The 12,446-nt window shown below is 42.2% G+C and overlaps 1 protein-coding gene across 1 annotated transcript in view; it reads right to left on the bottom strand.

The window, feature by feature from the left end:
- Skap1 (src kinase associated phosphoprotein 1) overlaps positions 1-12,446 on the bottom strand; it is a 289,021-nt gene that overhangs the window by 176,636 nt on the left and 99,939 nt on the right. The gene's annotated exons all lie outside the window — the stretch shown is intronic.

Raw genomic sequence — 12,446 nt, 5'->3', positions numbered from 1 at the left:
CCAGAAGTGCAGGTCCTCATTCTCACATGCACTATTCTCCGCTCTCAGGAGGGAGCACCATTTGAGCCAAGTTACATTTTCCTCGTCTGTAAGACGGAGATAGAAATGGGGCATGCGCCTCTTAGTCAAGATTGAATGAGTGAATACACATAAAGTACTTACAAGAGATTTTTGGCGCCTAAGAGCCAAATAAGCAGTTGATTATTGGCCTGAGCTTAGCCCCTCCTTGTTGACAAGTACTCTGAGCCCCAGTTGTTCAAGCCAATAGAACATTCGTGTATTTCGTAAAGACAGGAAGTGCATCATTTTCGGGATGCCTGCGAGCTGACTGATGGTGTCTGGGATTTTTCTTCCTCAAAAAAATTCTAAAATGTAAGCATTTTCTGTCCATTCACAGTATTTCTTTTAGTGAGTTACTTACAAAAGAAACTGCTGATTTCCACATCCGAAGTTTGTTTCAGATAATAGTTTAGAAAAATGTGCCATGTTACTAAACAGCCACACGTTATGTGTTGAACGATTCGGTTACAGCATTATGTTGTCAACATTTTCATTTTCCTGCTTTTAAACAAAGTCTCTGGGATCTTATTCATGACAGATTACGACTTACTAAGCTTCTTCCTAAACTCGAAGCATGTGAATTCCTTGCTTCTAATGTAAATAAACATTTTGAATACCCTGATAAGCACTGCCTTGACAATTCTCCAGTAAATTTTCAAAAGGTATAAACGATATCCTTAACTTAAACTGGCCTCTCATAACTCAACCACTAGCTAAGGTTTACATGGACACAAAATCCCGCATTCACATAAATCTTTGTTTGTATAAGGAAGGATCTAGATATAGAGATATAAATACCTATGTGTCGGTATGTATATATACATGTATGTCCACATATGTGATATCTTAAAACCTCCCATCTATTTTGAAATACATATTCAGAGACCAGGCAAGATAACTGCATCAGTTTTCTATAGCCAAAGAGAGCAGTATGGCACTTTTTAATACTTGCTACACTGGCATGCAGCTCCTCATTCTTTATTATCTCTGTCAGCTTCTCCAAGTGCCCAGCAGACAAACGCTAGCCTAAGTCCTGACCATTCATTTCTATTTGGAATTATTTCAAGCTTAACTCTCCAGAACTGCTTCTAGACGCTGTCCCGATGTGATTAGAATAAGTGGAGAGGAATCCTTATGCAGAGGCAATATGGCACCTGGTTTTTGAAGGATGCCCACCTTGGTTTTGCCTGCACTTGCCCAAGTGTGATTTCAGAAGATGCATTGCTTTTTCTATTCTGGCAATGTCTGTGTGTGTGTGTGTGTGTGTGTGTGTGTGTGTGTGTGTGTGTGTGACTAGAAGCAACATCTTTTTGGTTGCCAAAAGCTGTTTTTGCGATATGCACCAACTTTCTTTATAATTTTAGCAACTCTCCTCCTCCCCCCCCCCCGCCACGCCAATTCCAGGCATCAGTTCACAGAGCCCCTTCACGAACAGCTGTACTGAAGAAATGCAGCCATTTGTTATTTGCTACACTTTGGGGGTATCTGTCCTATGGGTTTTCTAGCCAAAGGCTTATATGTTTCCCAAGAGAAATTTACTTTCATGAGAGAAGAAAATAGAGGCAAATCACTGCTGTTAGATCCTGAAGTCAGAGACACTGGTTTGCTATCCTGGATATGGGAAGTTTAAAAAGCCCACAGTTATAAAGGCATTCAGGGTCCAATCCGTCTCTCATTCTTTCCCAATGTGAAAAATTACAAATGGATCCAAATTTTTCTCTGTCAATAGAATGTGTATGATTACAGCTGTTCATATTTCCACTCTAATGAAGGGCTGCACATTTAATTGTAAGATTTATTAGGGACCGTACATCGCTGTGTACATGCAAAACAGTTAATCGACATCTAAAATGCTGGTTGTTTATTCTGACGTTAATGATCATATTTCTTCATTTGAAACGAAGAGCATTTTGGGGGGAATGTATTTTGTTTCCTCCAAATAAGAAATTAATAAAGTCAATGTAAGAAATAAAAAGAGCCAGAAGGAAAAGAATATTGATTTATGGATGCGAGGCTGGGGAAAATACAAGGATGCTTTATTTATTTATTTATTTTTAAAGTCCATAATCCCCCATTCTACTGGAAACAAGAGGGTTGATTGCCAGCTTTGTTTGCTTTCACAGAGATCTCATACGAGGCCGGGTTCATAAACAGGTGAAATGATGGAGTTTATTGCAACGCACATCAACGCTGAAACTAAATAACTGTGTTGCCATCTCAGTGCCGCTGAAAGACGGATGGTAAACTTGACCTGCCGCTGGTACTATCCGATTGCCATTTTTTATTCCCCCTTCGCCACCCCCCCCCCCAGGCTGAGCCACGTTGAGTAAATGCATGTGCACGGTCAGGTCAGACCTCTGGATCGGGTGAAACTCCGTTCACATTTGCATACAGGCGGAGTCTCACAATGAAAGCCCATCTGTTCCCGTCTCGGAGTACAAATCGAGTGTCACCCAACTCACTGCAGACGACAGCAGCGTGGCCATTAGAGGGAGGAACACTCGGCTCAGGTTACGGATATGGAACTGCTGATTTGGGTTTAAATACCTGATAACTGAAGACTCTTCATTCTATACGAACAAAGAGTGAACTTTGAACTATTTGGGGGATAACTTCTCCTAAGATTGGGCTCCCCAGTTTTATCCATTTCTAATACTTTACTGTTATATTTCCCGCTGTTTTGGTTTTTGTATAAAAGATTAGCCAGGGTGACTGTCACGATGTTCTAAATAATTGCCCCCCTTTAAAGGGGGCGGGGAAGTGGGAGGTGGTGCGGCAGCCCAGTGTGCTGTAAATAGAAAATGAACTCTGAACTCTGTGTGCCCTCAGAGGTCATTAATATCGTGGCAATGTTGTTCCTTGAACTTCTAAATTTTACCAGGGTGAAATTTTCAGTTGTAAGAGTTTAACCAAAGTGTGAACTGCCCCAGCCGGTTAGCCCTCCCTCCCAAGCCCATTCAGACACCTGTCTCTTCGTTCTTCCCCACTCAGAGGCCTCCTGTTTATTCCAAAGTAGTTTATCAATCACAATCTGAATCGGAGAGGATTCTTCTCCCTTCCTTGTTTTCTCTCTCCTCTTCTCTTTAAAATTCAGCAAGTACCTTAGAGCTTACAGACAGAAAGCACATAGAGCCCGACAAAAAGACAGAGTTGTTCTCGAAGAAACCCCAGGATAATAAGCCCGTCCAAGCAGCAGACATGATAAATACAAGGAAATTCATGAGCAAAAATATGGGCAGGCTTTCATCAAATGCCTTCTTGTCCTGTTTTATAGCAGGAGTTTATGTCTACGAAAATCTTTCGAAGGTAGACACCAGCAACTGAGGTTTGATTGCCTGTGTTTATGTTTGAAATATCTCTGTACTGTGCTTCATGAATCACACGTAACGTTAAAGTACTGTTTGGGCCATTATCCCTGTTTGGTTAGGTTGGATCCTTGATGTGTTCGTGTGTGCCTGTCCACACATAGAAGCCCTGATGTGGAGGGGGAAAAAGCATCTCTTATTAGTTATACCCCTTGGTTTCCAACCAGCAACCACATCATTATATGACCTGCAATTTAATATGCCATAGAGTGAGAAGGATTGAACATCTGTAAGAACTTTCTTGGTTTGCTTAAAGCAACTATGTAAATTTTTTCTTATACATACTTCTTCTGTAAAACACTTCCTACAACTCTTCTATGAAATCCAATGTGTTGAGAAAACACATGGAATCCAGAATGTTCAAAGTCCACGTCACCGCAGCCAGGACTCCGTTACCACTATGTGTGAAACTGTGCTCTTATTGTTTGCCCTTTAAAAATTACACCAGGGTAAAGAAAAGATTGTGTGTGGGGGAGACTTTTCTTTCTTTTTTTAAATCCCATGCAAAAGCTTACGGTCAACCTTAACGGAAGTTCTACAAGCTTTAAAAGGGAGAATAGGCTCTTTGTTTCAAAAGAATGTCCAAGACTAGGGTGGATTTTGGTTCCACTTTGTCAAGTTTAAGGGGAAATTGAATGACACAGGGAGAAAGAGAGAGAGAGAGAGAGAGAGAGAGAGAGAGAGAGAGAGAGAGAGAGAGAGGGAGGGAGGGGGGGAGAGGAAGAGAGAGGGAGAGAGAGGGAGAGAGAGAGGGAGAGAGAGAGGAAGAGAGAGAGCCCAAACAACTTTCATAGCTGTCTTTCCATTGCCTCTAGTTTGCATTAGATTGTTTCTTGTAAACAAGTCAGGCATTTGCAGCAAGGATGTATGGCCATGTGATGTTCTGGAGACGGGTTGTTTACTTGCATCCCATGCTGCAGGGTGTCTCGGGTGTGATCAGTGACAAAGACTCAGACGGGCACACTCACAGTTTTCTATCTGTCCACATCAGGAGAAAATGTCCCAGCGAGGGGACACAGCTGCTTTCACTCTCTGTCACTAAAGGGTGCGACTGGGACAGAGTCTGTTTCCAAAAAGATGAGTCAACTTGTTTATAGAAATATTGGTTGCTGCTCAGCCTCTTGTTATGCACTGTGAGGGTCTGTGAATAGGAACCGAACCTTGAACTTAGTTTCCCCTTTGAACTTGTGACCTTGGGACAAGATTCCCCATGCGTTCCCCTTCAGACAAATTTCATCACAATTACAGTCCCTTCCACTTGGGTTAAAGATATATAATCATTGATTTGACCTAATTATCTGATACATCCCTTTCTTTGCAAGGTGAGAGCTAAATGTGTGAACAGAAGCTGACCCGTGAAGTTCTGATATTCAATTTTTATTCTAATTATCATAAAACATGTCCAGTCTCAGTCTATTTTTCTCTTGTTTTCTTCTGGCCCCTTCCCTGAACCCACTATTCCTTCAAATTCAACAATGCCCCCTAGGTTTCAAGCTGCTTGGCAACAGACCTGCCAATGTATTATGCACTCCATGTTCAAAGCATCATTTTTAAACAACCACCACAAGAACCCTAAAGACGGAATCCACACTAGAAAGTCGCCGCCCACCCTTGTCTCTCATGGAAACAAATCTGAGGAGATGGAAGGGTGGAGACCAGAAAGTTCCCACAAGGTTGGTTCTGAGATCATCTGGCTGCTTAGCATCAATCTACTACCATTCAGCCTTCTCCCCTAGTAATTTACAAACTTCGATTATAAAGCCGTGGGCCACAGGCACTATAATCAATAGACTATAGGGATTCTCTTTTATTCAGATGGAGTGTATGCAGAGGGGTCGCAGTGGAGGCCTGCAGAGTTTATTACAACACATCCCAAGCAAAGATCTGAGTAAGGTAGTTTAAATCATAGGACACATCCTTCAAAATAAAACGCTTGATTTAGATGCAAACCCAGAGCCGATAACTACTTTAATTGACCTTTAAAGGCGATTTGTGTTTCTCTCTACCTCAAGTGAAGTTTTTAGAGGAAAAAACTGAAATCACATTGGGTTTTCATCATCTTGTCTTAGGCTCCTGGAAAATAAGATGAATCACACAAAAAGTTAGAGTTAAGAAGAGAGTCCTCACACTCTGTCTGTCTTCACACACATGTTCTCTCCCAGGTGGAACGAGCTGCTTTTATTTATGTCCTTTTTATTTATGCCACAACTGTCTCCAAATATTAAGAGCTCTGAGAGGTAAAGGGTGACAAAGGACCTAGAAGGTTACACTTGCAATGTCCAGTCACCTTTCTTCTCGTTGGAACTATTTCTTTCTCCTATTCAAAATTAGAAAAACTTTGAAAGTAACTTTTCCTCTGTCCACCATGGTGGACCACTCTGCTGAATTTTATTCTTGCCAGATAATTTTGAGTGGACTTTACCTCCAAAGTCCCAAGAAAATGAGAAAGGGGGCAAATGTGTGCGGCCAAACTTACTAAGGTCGGAAATTTTCAGTGTGCACTGAGGTAAGCCTTCAGAAGATGAACGTCTGTGATGTCAGCTGTGACTAAGGTTGGCCAGGCATCCCAGAATGAGCAGGGAGAGTCCCGTGATACGGGGCCAATAGATTCTAAAGAAGGTATTCAAAGTTGCTCTGTTCTTTCACTTAGGAAAGTACAAAACAAGTCGAGAGCATTCTGAGGAAGGCCTGAGAGAGCCTCATCTTTGCTCTCACTCCTGCCCAAGGGCTTGAGGTGCAATCAAGGATGTGCGTGATGAGAGAAACCCATAGTCAGATGGTCCGGGTTCCTGTTGGAGGTACATCATTGACTACGAGAACAATGTTCTTAATTCCTGTTTGGTTGCCTTCCGAATCCTCATGTAATACTGGTGGACAGACAGTGCTCCAGAACATGGAGAAATGGGGTGTCCAGTTTGTGAGAGAAATGTTGCCTTTGACATGGTTTATTCTGAGCCTCAAGATGGTTTAGAAGGAGAATAAAATTTGACTGAGAGAAACTTCGTTCACTTGCAATCCTGAATCTCAGGGCTGGGTAGATAATTAAAACTGTGTATTCACATAATGATTTTAGGATGGATACAAACATAAATGCTGGAGTGTATTCTTAAAAAAAAAAAAAAAAGATAAGCCTTAAATCCCTAGGGGTGGGGCTGTGAAATGATCTTCTACGATAGAGATTCTTAATGTGGTATCTGTGAGTGCCCTGAAATTATATGCAAATGTGCATGTGTGCTTGCCTGTGCACGCTCATTTTTATGGCAAGAAGAGCCACTGCTACCTAGTGATAAGAAAAGAAATAAAAGCACAAAAAGTAATTATTATAATTTCCAAAGAAAAGATGCTGAAAGCCAGCTAATGGCCACCATCACCTCTTACAGAGAATAGTGATTTTCAAACTTTTAAAAAAGGATTGCTTCAATTATAAATCCTTCAGCAGAGTCTCTCATACATGTATATCTAAATCGACAAATCACATATATGATTATATATTTGTAGCATATATGCTAGTAATAATCCATTTTTATTATAGCAACTTATTTTTTCCTCCTACATACATATGTTCTAATATTGTCTGGCCATGTGTCATGGATCATCCAGCATGCCTCACTTTAGTGTCTGAGCCCCTCAGTCCCCTTAACCTTTAGTAAAGATGAGTTCTGCAAACCAATAATAATAATAATTAGAGAAATCTTTCCGAAATATAAACTGTGACATACTAGTTACTTACTATGGCTGCTCCCAACAATATTCAAAACAAAACCCCCAAACCCTACAATGACTTAAAAGACATCCCATGGTTTAGTCTTCTTTGTTTCTACAACCTTGCTTCCAACACCTTGTCTCAATTACTTAACTCTAGCCCTAAACTGTGTGCCTCTCCCAATCAAACGTAAGTTCCCTGAGTTGAGGGCTTTTGTCAATTTCTTCTCTACACTCTTAACAGCTAAGTCTCAGGTCTGGTACACTGTTGGATCCTCAAGAAATAAATGTTGAAAGAAGATTTAAAGTGACCACATTCTACTTGTTCACTGGAAAATGAACCCCAAAAGGACATTCCTGACAGGAGCCACTGCTCTGAGAGGTACTTTCCATCAAAGACAGCCAGAATGCAGCGTCCCCTTCTCTCAGCTCACTTCAAACACTTTCCTTATATTCCATCACTAGTTCTTTTGGGTCATGCTCATTTGCATATCTCCCTTCCTAGTCTTTATGGGGAAAATCCCACTGATCTTTTCTCTTCTGCTCCCTTGTATCTACCATGCAGCAGGTGCCCCAACTCTGGACCACGGGCAGGGCTGACAGTTAGATTCTGGCCATGACAAACTGGGGCTGGCCTACTCATACAGAATGCTAGCCCCTTGGAGCCATACTGACTGATGATCCCTGATTCTCCACTCAGATGGATGTTCATGGGGATTCATCTGTTGACAAGGCTGAATGAAGAAAAAAGACTCCCACTGGAAACAAATTTATGAAAAATTGCCGATTCCTCATACGCACATAGGGGGAGAAACTATCTCAGTGTTGATGTGATAAAGGAGTGGACACCAAAGAGACTGAACATATTCGATTGATACTCATCTCTTTCAGAGGTCACCTCCCCCAGAGAAGTGGGACTATCACAAATGTGGCATCTACATAATAATGTTTATATATACACATACACCGTACTGAATTAGATTAAGAAATCACTATGCAGTGTGAACACTTTTAGAGACGAGGAAAGAAAAGTATGCAGAGATTTGGATCAGCATAATTCTACACTTAGACTAGTTTACTGGTCATATAAAATGTCCATTTAAAATCTTTGTAAAGAAACTCAATATATAGAGATATGAATAATTTTCACATATCAAAAATTAAAACTTGAAATAAAGATAATGGATAAGTCCTCTAGTGTTTCTGCATCTGAAAAATCTGTGGCCACTAACAGAAGGAAATGAAGCCAAGAACTTCAGATCTCTTCACGATCTCAATAATTCACCTAAGAATCTAGTCACCAGGCAGGGCTGATTGCCAGCACCCACAGTGACTCACAACTGTCTTTAACTCAAATCCCACAGATCTGACGACCTCTTCTGGCTTCTGTGGGTACTACACATAGTGGTATGTAGACATATATGCAGGCAAAACACCCATACACACAGAAAACAAAAATAAATAAAACAAAAAATTTAAAGAAGAATATAGTTGGATTGTTTTGGATTCTCATGTGTTTTGTTGGATACTAACAGCTAAGAAGAGAATAAATATTAAACTCTCATGATGCATGGTACATTGGCTTAGGAAATATTCTAGAAGGCAACAAACAGGGAAGCAATCAGAGTAGCCTAGAGGTGGGAACTGAAGTGCTTCGAGGGTGAAATAAAGTGGATCCAATCAGCAGGGGTGGGGTAGGCCAACCAACCAACAGGTCTGGGGGAAAATAATCCCAAATGTGAGCATTTCTATAAGGAAAAGTTTGGTGGCAGAACACTAACTTAACATGTCCAAAAGCCTGAGTTAGATCTCCAGCAAAACACACACACACACACACACACACACACACACACACACACACACACACACAGAGTCAGAGAGAGACAGACAGACAGACACAGACCCACAGACACACACACACACACACACAGACACACACACACACACACACACACACACACACACAATGCTATAAAAGATACCATGGCACCAGAGAAAGGTAAAATAAGCACTCAAGTCAGTGATTTTGGATTTTGCACATGACACTGTAATTCCAAAGGGGAAGGATCCATGTGGTTCTATATTCCGTATACAGGAACAGCCATGCTGAAACAGACCACTGGTCCATCCTTTCTGCCACGCTGCCCTGACAGTGAACAGATGTTGCAGAGAAAAGATCTACTCTCCCCAACCCAAATCCAATAACACACCTAATGGTGCAACACTATATCACGCGCATCATTTCTGCTCAACCTCAGATGGTAATTATCTTGTACCCAAAGCACGAGGCTGGCTCACTTTGATTTCATGCTGGGTGGCCCACTTAAGAGGTCCCACTTACAATGACATCAAGCTGCTATCTTCAGTTGGTGGTATTTTCTGACACACTAAACTCCTTACACAATTTGCTGTCGCCATTACCAGCCTCTGGCTCTTGGGTGCTGGGATTAAAGGTGAGCACCACCACCTGGTGATTCTGCTTTTTTGAATAAAAGTCTGGATGGCATGTTAAGAAAGCTGATGACTGAGTACCTAAAATATCTCTTCATGAAAATCACCTGCCCATAAACAAATAAGCCCATGGTTCTTGAGTTAGCTAGCTTTCTGTTACTGTAACAGATGCCAGAGACAACCGGTTTATATAGAGAAAATGTCAGTAAGGCACGGTGGCTCAGGCCTGAAGTGAGGTAGTCAGATTGCTGAAGGTTAGAAACCAACCTGGACTACACAGTAAATTCCAGGCCAGCTTTGGAGAGAGAGGCGGTCACAAATAAATAAGCAGGGAAAGGGACAGGTGCCACATCCTGTGTGACTAGGTTCTGGAAACCTCACTGGGAGAGACAGGAGATTAAGAAAGACAGGCAGGACTGGAGAGACGGTCCAGTGGTTAGAGCACCTGTTGCTCCAGCAGAAGACCTAGGTTTGAGTTCCAGAACTCACATGCTGGCTCAAACTGTTACTCCAGTTTCAGGGCATTAAAAGCCCCCTTCTCACCTCTGTGGGCACCAGGCACACACATGGTACACCATGCATGCATGCATGCAAAATACTGATACACATAAAATAATAAAGTCAAAAATAATAATAGTAAAAAAGACAGACACAAGTAACTTGAACCTGGGCTTGGGTGGGCCATTATTCATGCAGATGGAGGTGCACCAGCAACCTGGATCCTCAGCGCACTTGTTATATATAACATGGATGAAGAATTGGGTTGCTTACTGATCTGGGAGGGTGGAGGCATGATCATGGGTTGAATAAAGAAGGTGCAGTCAGTACTTTTTGCAATTCTAATTTTAGCTTAAAGGCCAACTCAGTTAACATCCAGACTCAGACCAGAGGAAGGCCTTGCCAGTCCCACAAGTCAGAAGCATTGGCGTCCTTCATATCGCTGTACTCACATGGGGGGAGGGGCTTGCTCTCCTTGGTGGAGGGGACCTGAGGCTCACAGCGTTAGAGGGTTCAGTCCACGATCAGTTGGCTCCATTGCTATGGCTGCAGTGTGAAACAGAGAGCCTTACCTCACAGCTGAGGTCCCATTGTGCCCTCTACACTTCCAGTGACCCAAAGGCCTCCTCACTACTAGGAGTTCCAGGGGTCTCAACTGGGCCACCCTAGGGCACAAGCCTTTATTGGGCAAAGCTTGGGGGGGATACACTTAAGATCGAAATGATGGTAGTTCTTTTAGTAATCACCAGACAGAGTGAACAACAACAACAGAGTCTCAGAACAACTAGGGTATTCTTAAAACGAGACACCTGCCAACCCAGGAACAATAATAAAGCCAAAAGGAGAACAGTGTGCACTTCCTGTCAGGGGTGTCTATTACAGCAAGAAACGCTCTCCCGTGAAGCGCAAATAACCAGGAAATAATTCAAGAGCATGTCACCCGGAAAACCCCAAAGTGTAAATAAATGATCTTATTGGTTCTCTGTGTACTTTAAGGAGCCTCTAAGTCAATTCTGGAAGCTACAATAAATCAATAATATTATCTTTAAATTAAACTGATATTTATAAGCATGGCAGCCTCTCGAAAGTCAAAGTGTTTACTATTCTAGAGACAAGGTTGCCACGCAAACCTGTAACCTGGTAAATAGTTAATTGTTCAGCAAATTTAGAATGGCCTGAATTTTGTAACTCTTCAAAGTAGTTATAATTACTGCAGTACAGTAAGGTTCTCTGAAAAATCTGAGGCAGGCAAAGGAAAGACATGGATTTTTTAAAATGCAAGCCTTTATTGGGGGCGGGGTAGAGTAGTTCTTGTTATCAGCAATAACAGTGTGGGTAAAAGGGCAATGGTGAGAAAAATTCACACGGACATCAAAATTCTCATTAGCTGTTATCATTCTGGCCAGGGACAGAGATTATGGAAGTCATTAATTGTTTTCTTTCTCTAGTGGAAGTTGGGGGTGGGGTGGGGAGGGTCTTAGGCACACCCACCTGCTCCGAGGACAACATCCACACAGAGAAAACTTGGGCTACTGAGGCTTTAGAAGTTCTTAGTCTGTTTGTTTATCCTTTTGGAGGGTGTGTGATACTACCATCTACAGTAGAATGTGGAACAGGGAAAACAAGGCACTTGGGGAACCAATAACCCAAACGGAGCGCAGAAACAGCTACTTGTGTGTTGATTTTCTGTTTCCTGAAAGGCAGAGAGGATGATCCCTCAAGACATCATCTGGGCCAATAGTTTATGCCCCTAAATATAAATATGTGACCATTGAAGGTGGAGATACCATACCTATTTTAAAGAACCCTTAAGGAATAACAACCCATGATGGTCTTCGGTATCTAGGCTGTCTTCTGGTTCACCGTTTTCAAAGGTAAAATTCTCTCTGGCCCTCTTCCATCTCCCTTGCTAAGGACACAGGAAGAAGGTCTTATCACTGTTCATCAACTCCATGGCAATGGCCCTACACTAGTCTCTAAGCCCATCTTCAGCCCAAAACACAGACCTGACCATGTCAATCCATGACTAGACCCAAAGAAACTCACAGTGGCCTACCATCTATATGATAATGGTTATTATTATTATTATTATTATTATTATTATTATTATTATTATTATTGAGACAGGGTTTCTCTATGTAGTCCTGGCTGTCTTGGAACTCACTCTGTTGATCAGGCTGGTCTCGAACTCAGAGATCTGCCTGCCTTGCCTCCCACGTGCTGGGATTAAAGGTGTGTGCCGCCGCCGCCGCCGCCGCCGCCGCCGCCGCCGCCGCCGCACCATTGGGCTATAATAAAGGTTAAACCGTCTTCACACTCCATTCCCGACCTTTGTCACGGCACTGTCTCCTGTTCCTGTATCCCTTACAC

Source organism: Onychomys torridus, chromosome 8, assembly GCF_903995425.1.
Source record: "Onychomys torridus chromosome 8, mOncTor1.1, whole genome shotgun sequence".
NCBI lineage: Eukaryota > Metazoa > Chordata > Mammalia > Rodentia > Cricetidae > Onychomys > Onychomys torridus.
Note: the sequence above shows the minus strand (reverse complement) of the source record. Positions and strands in the feature narration are given on the sequence as shown.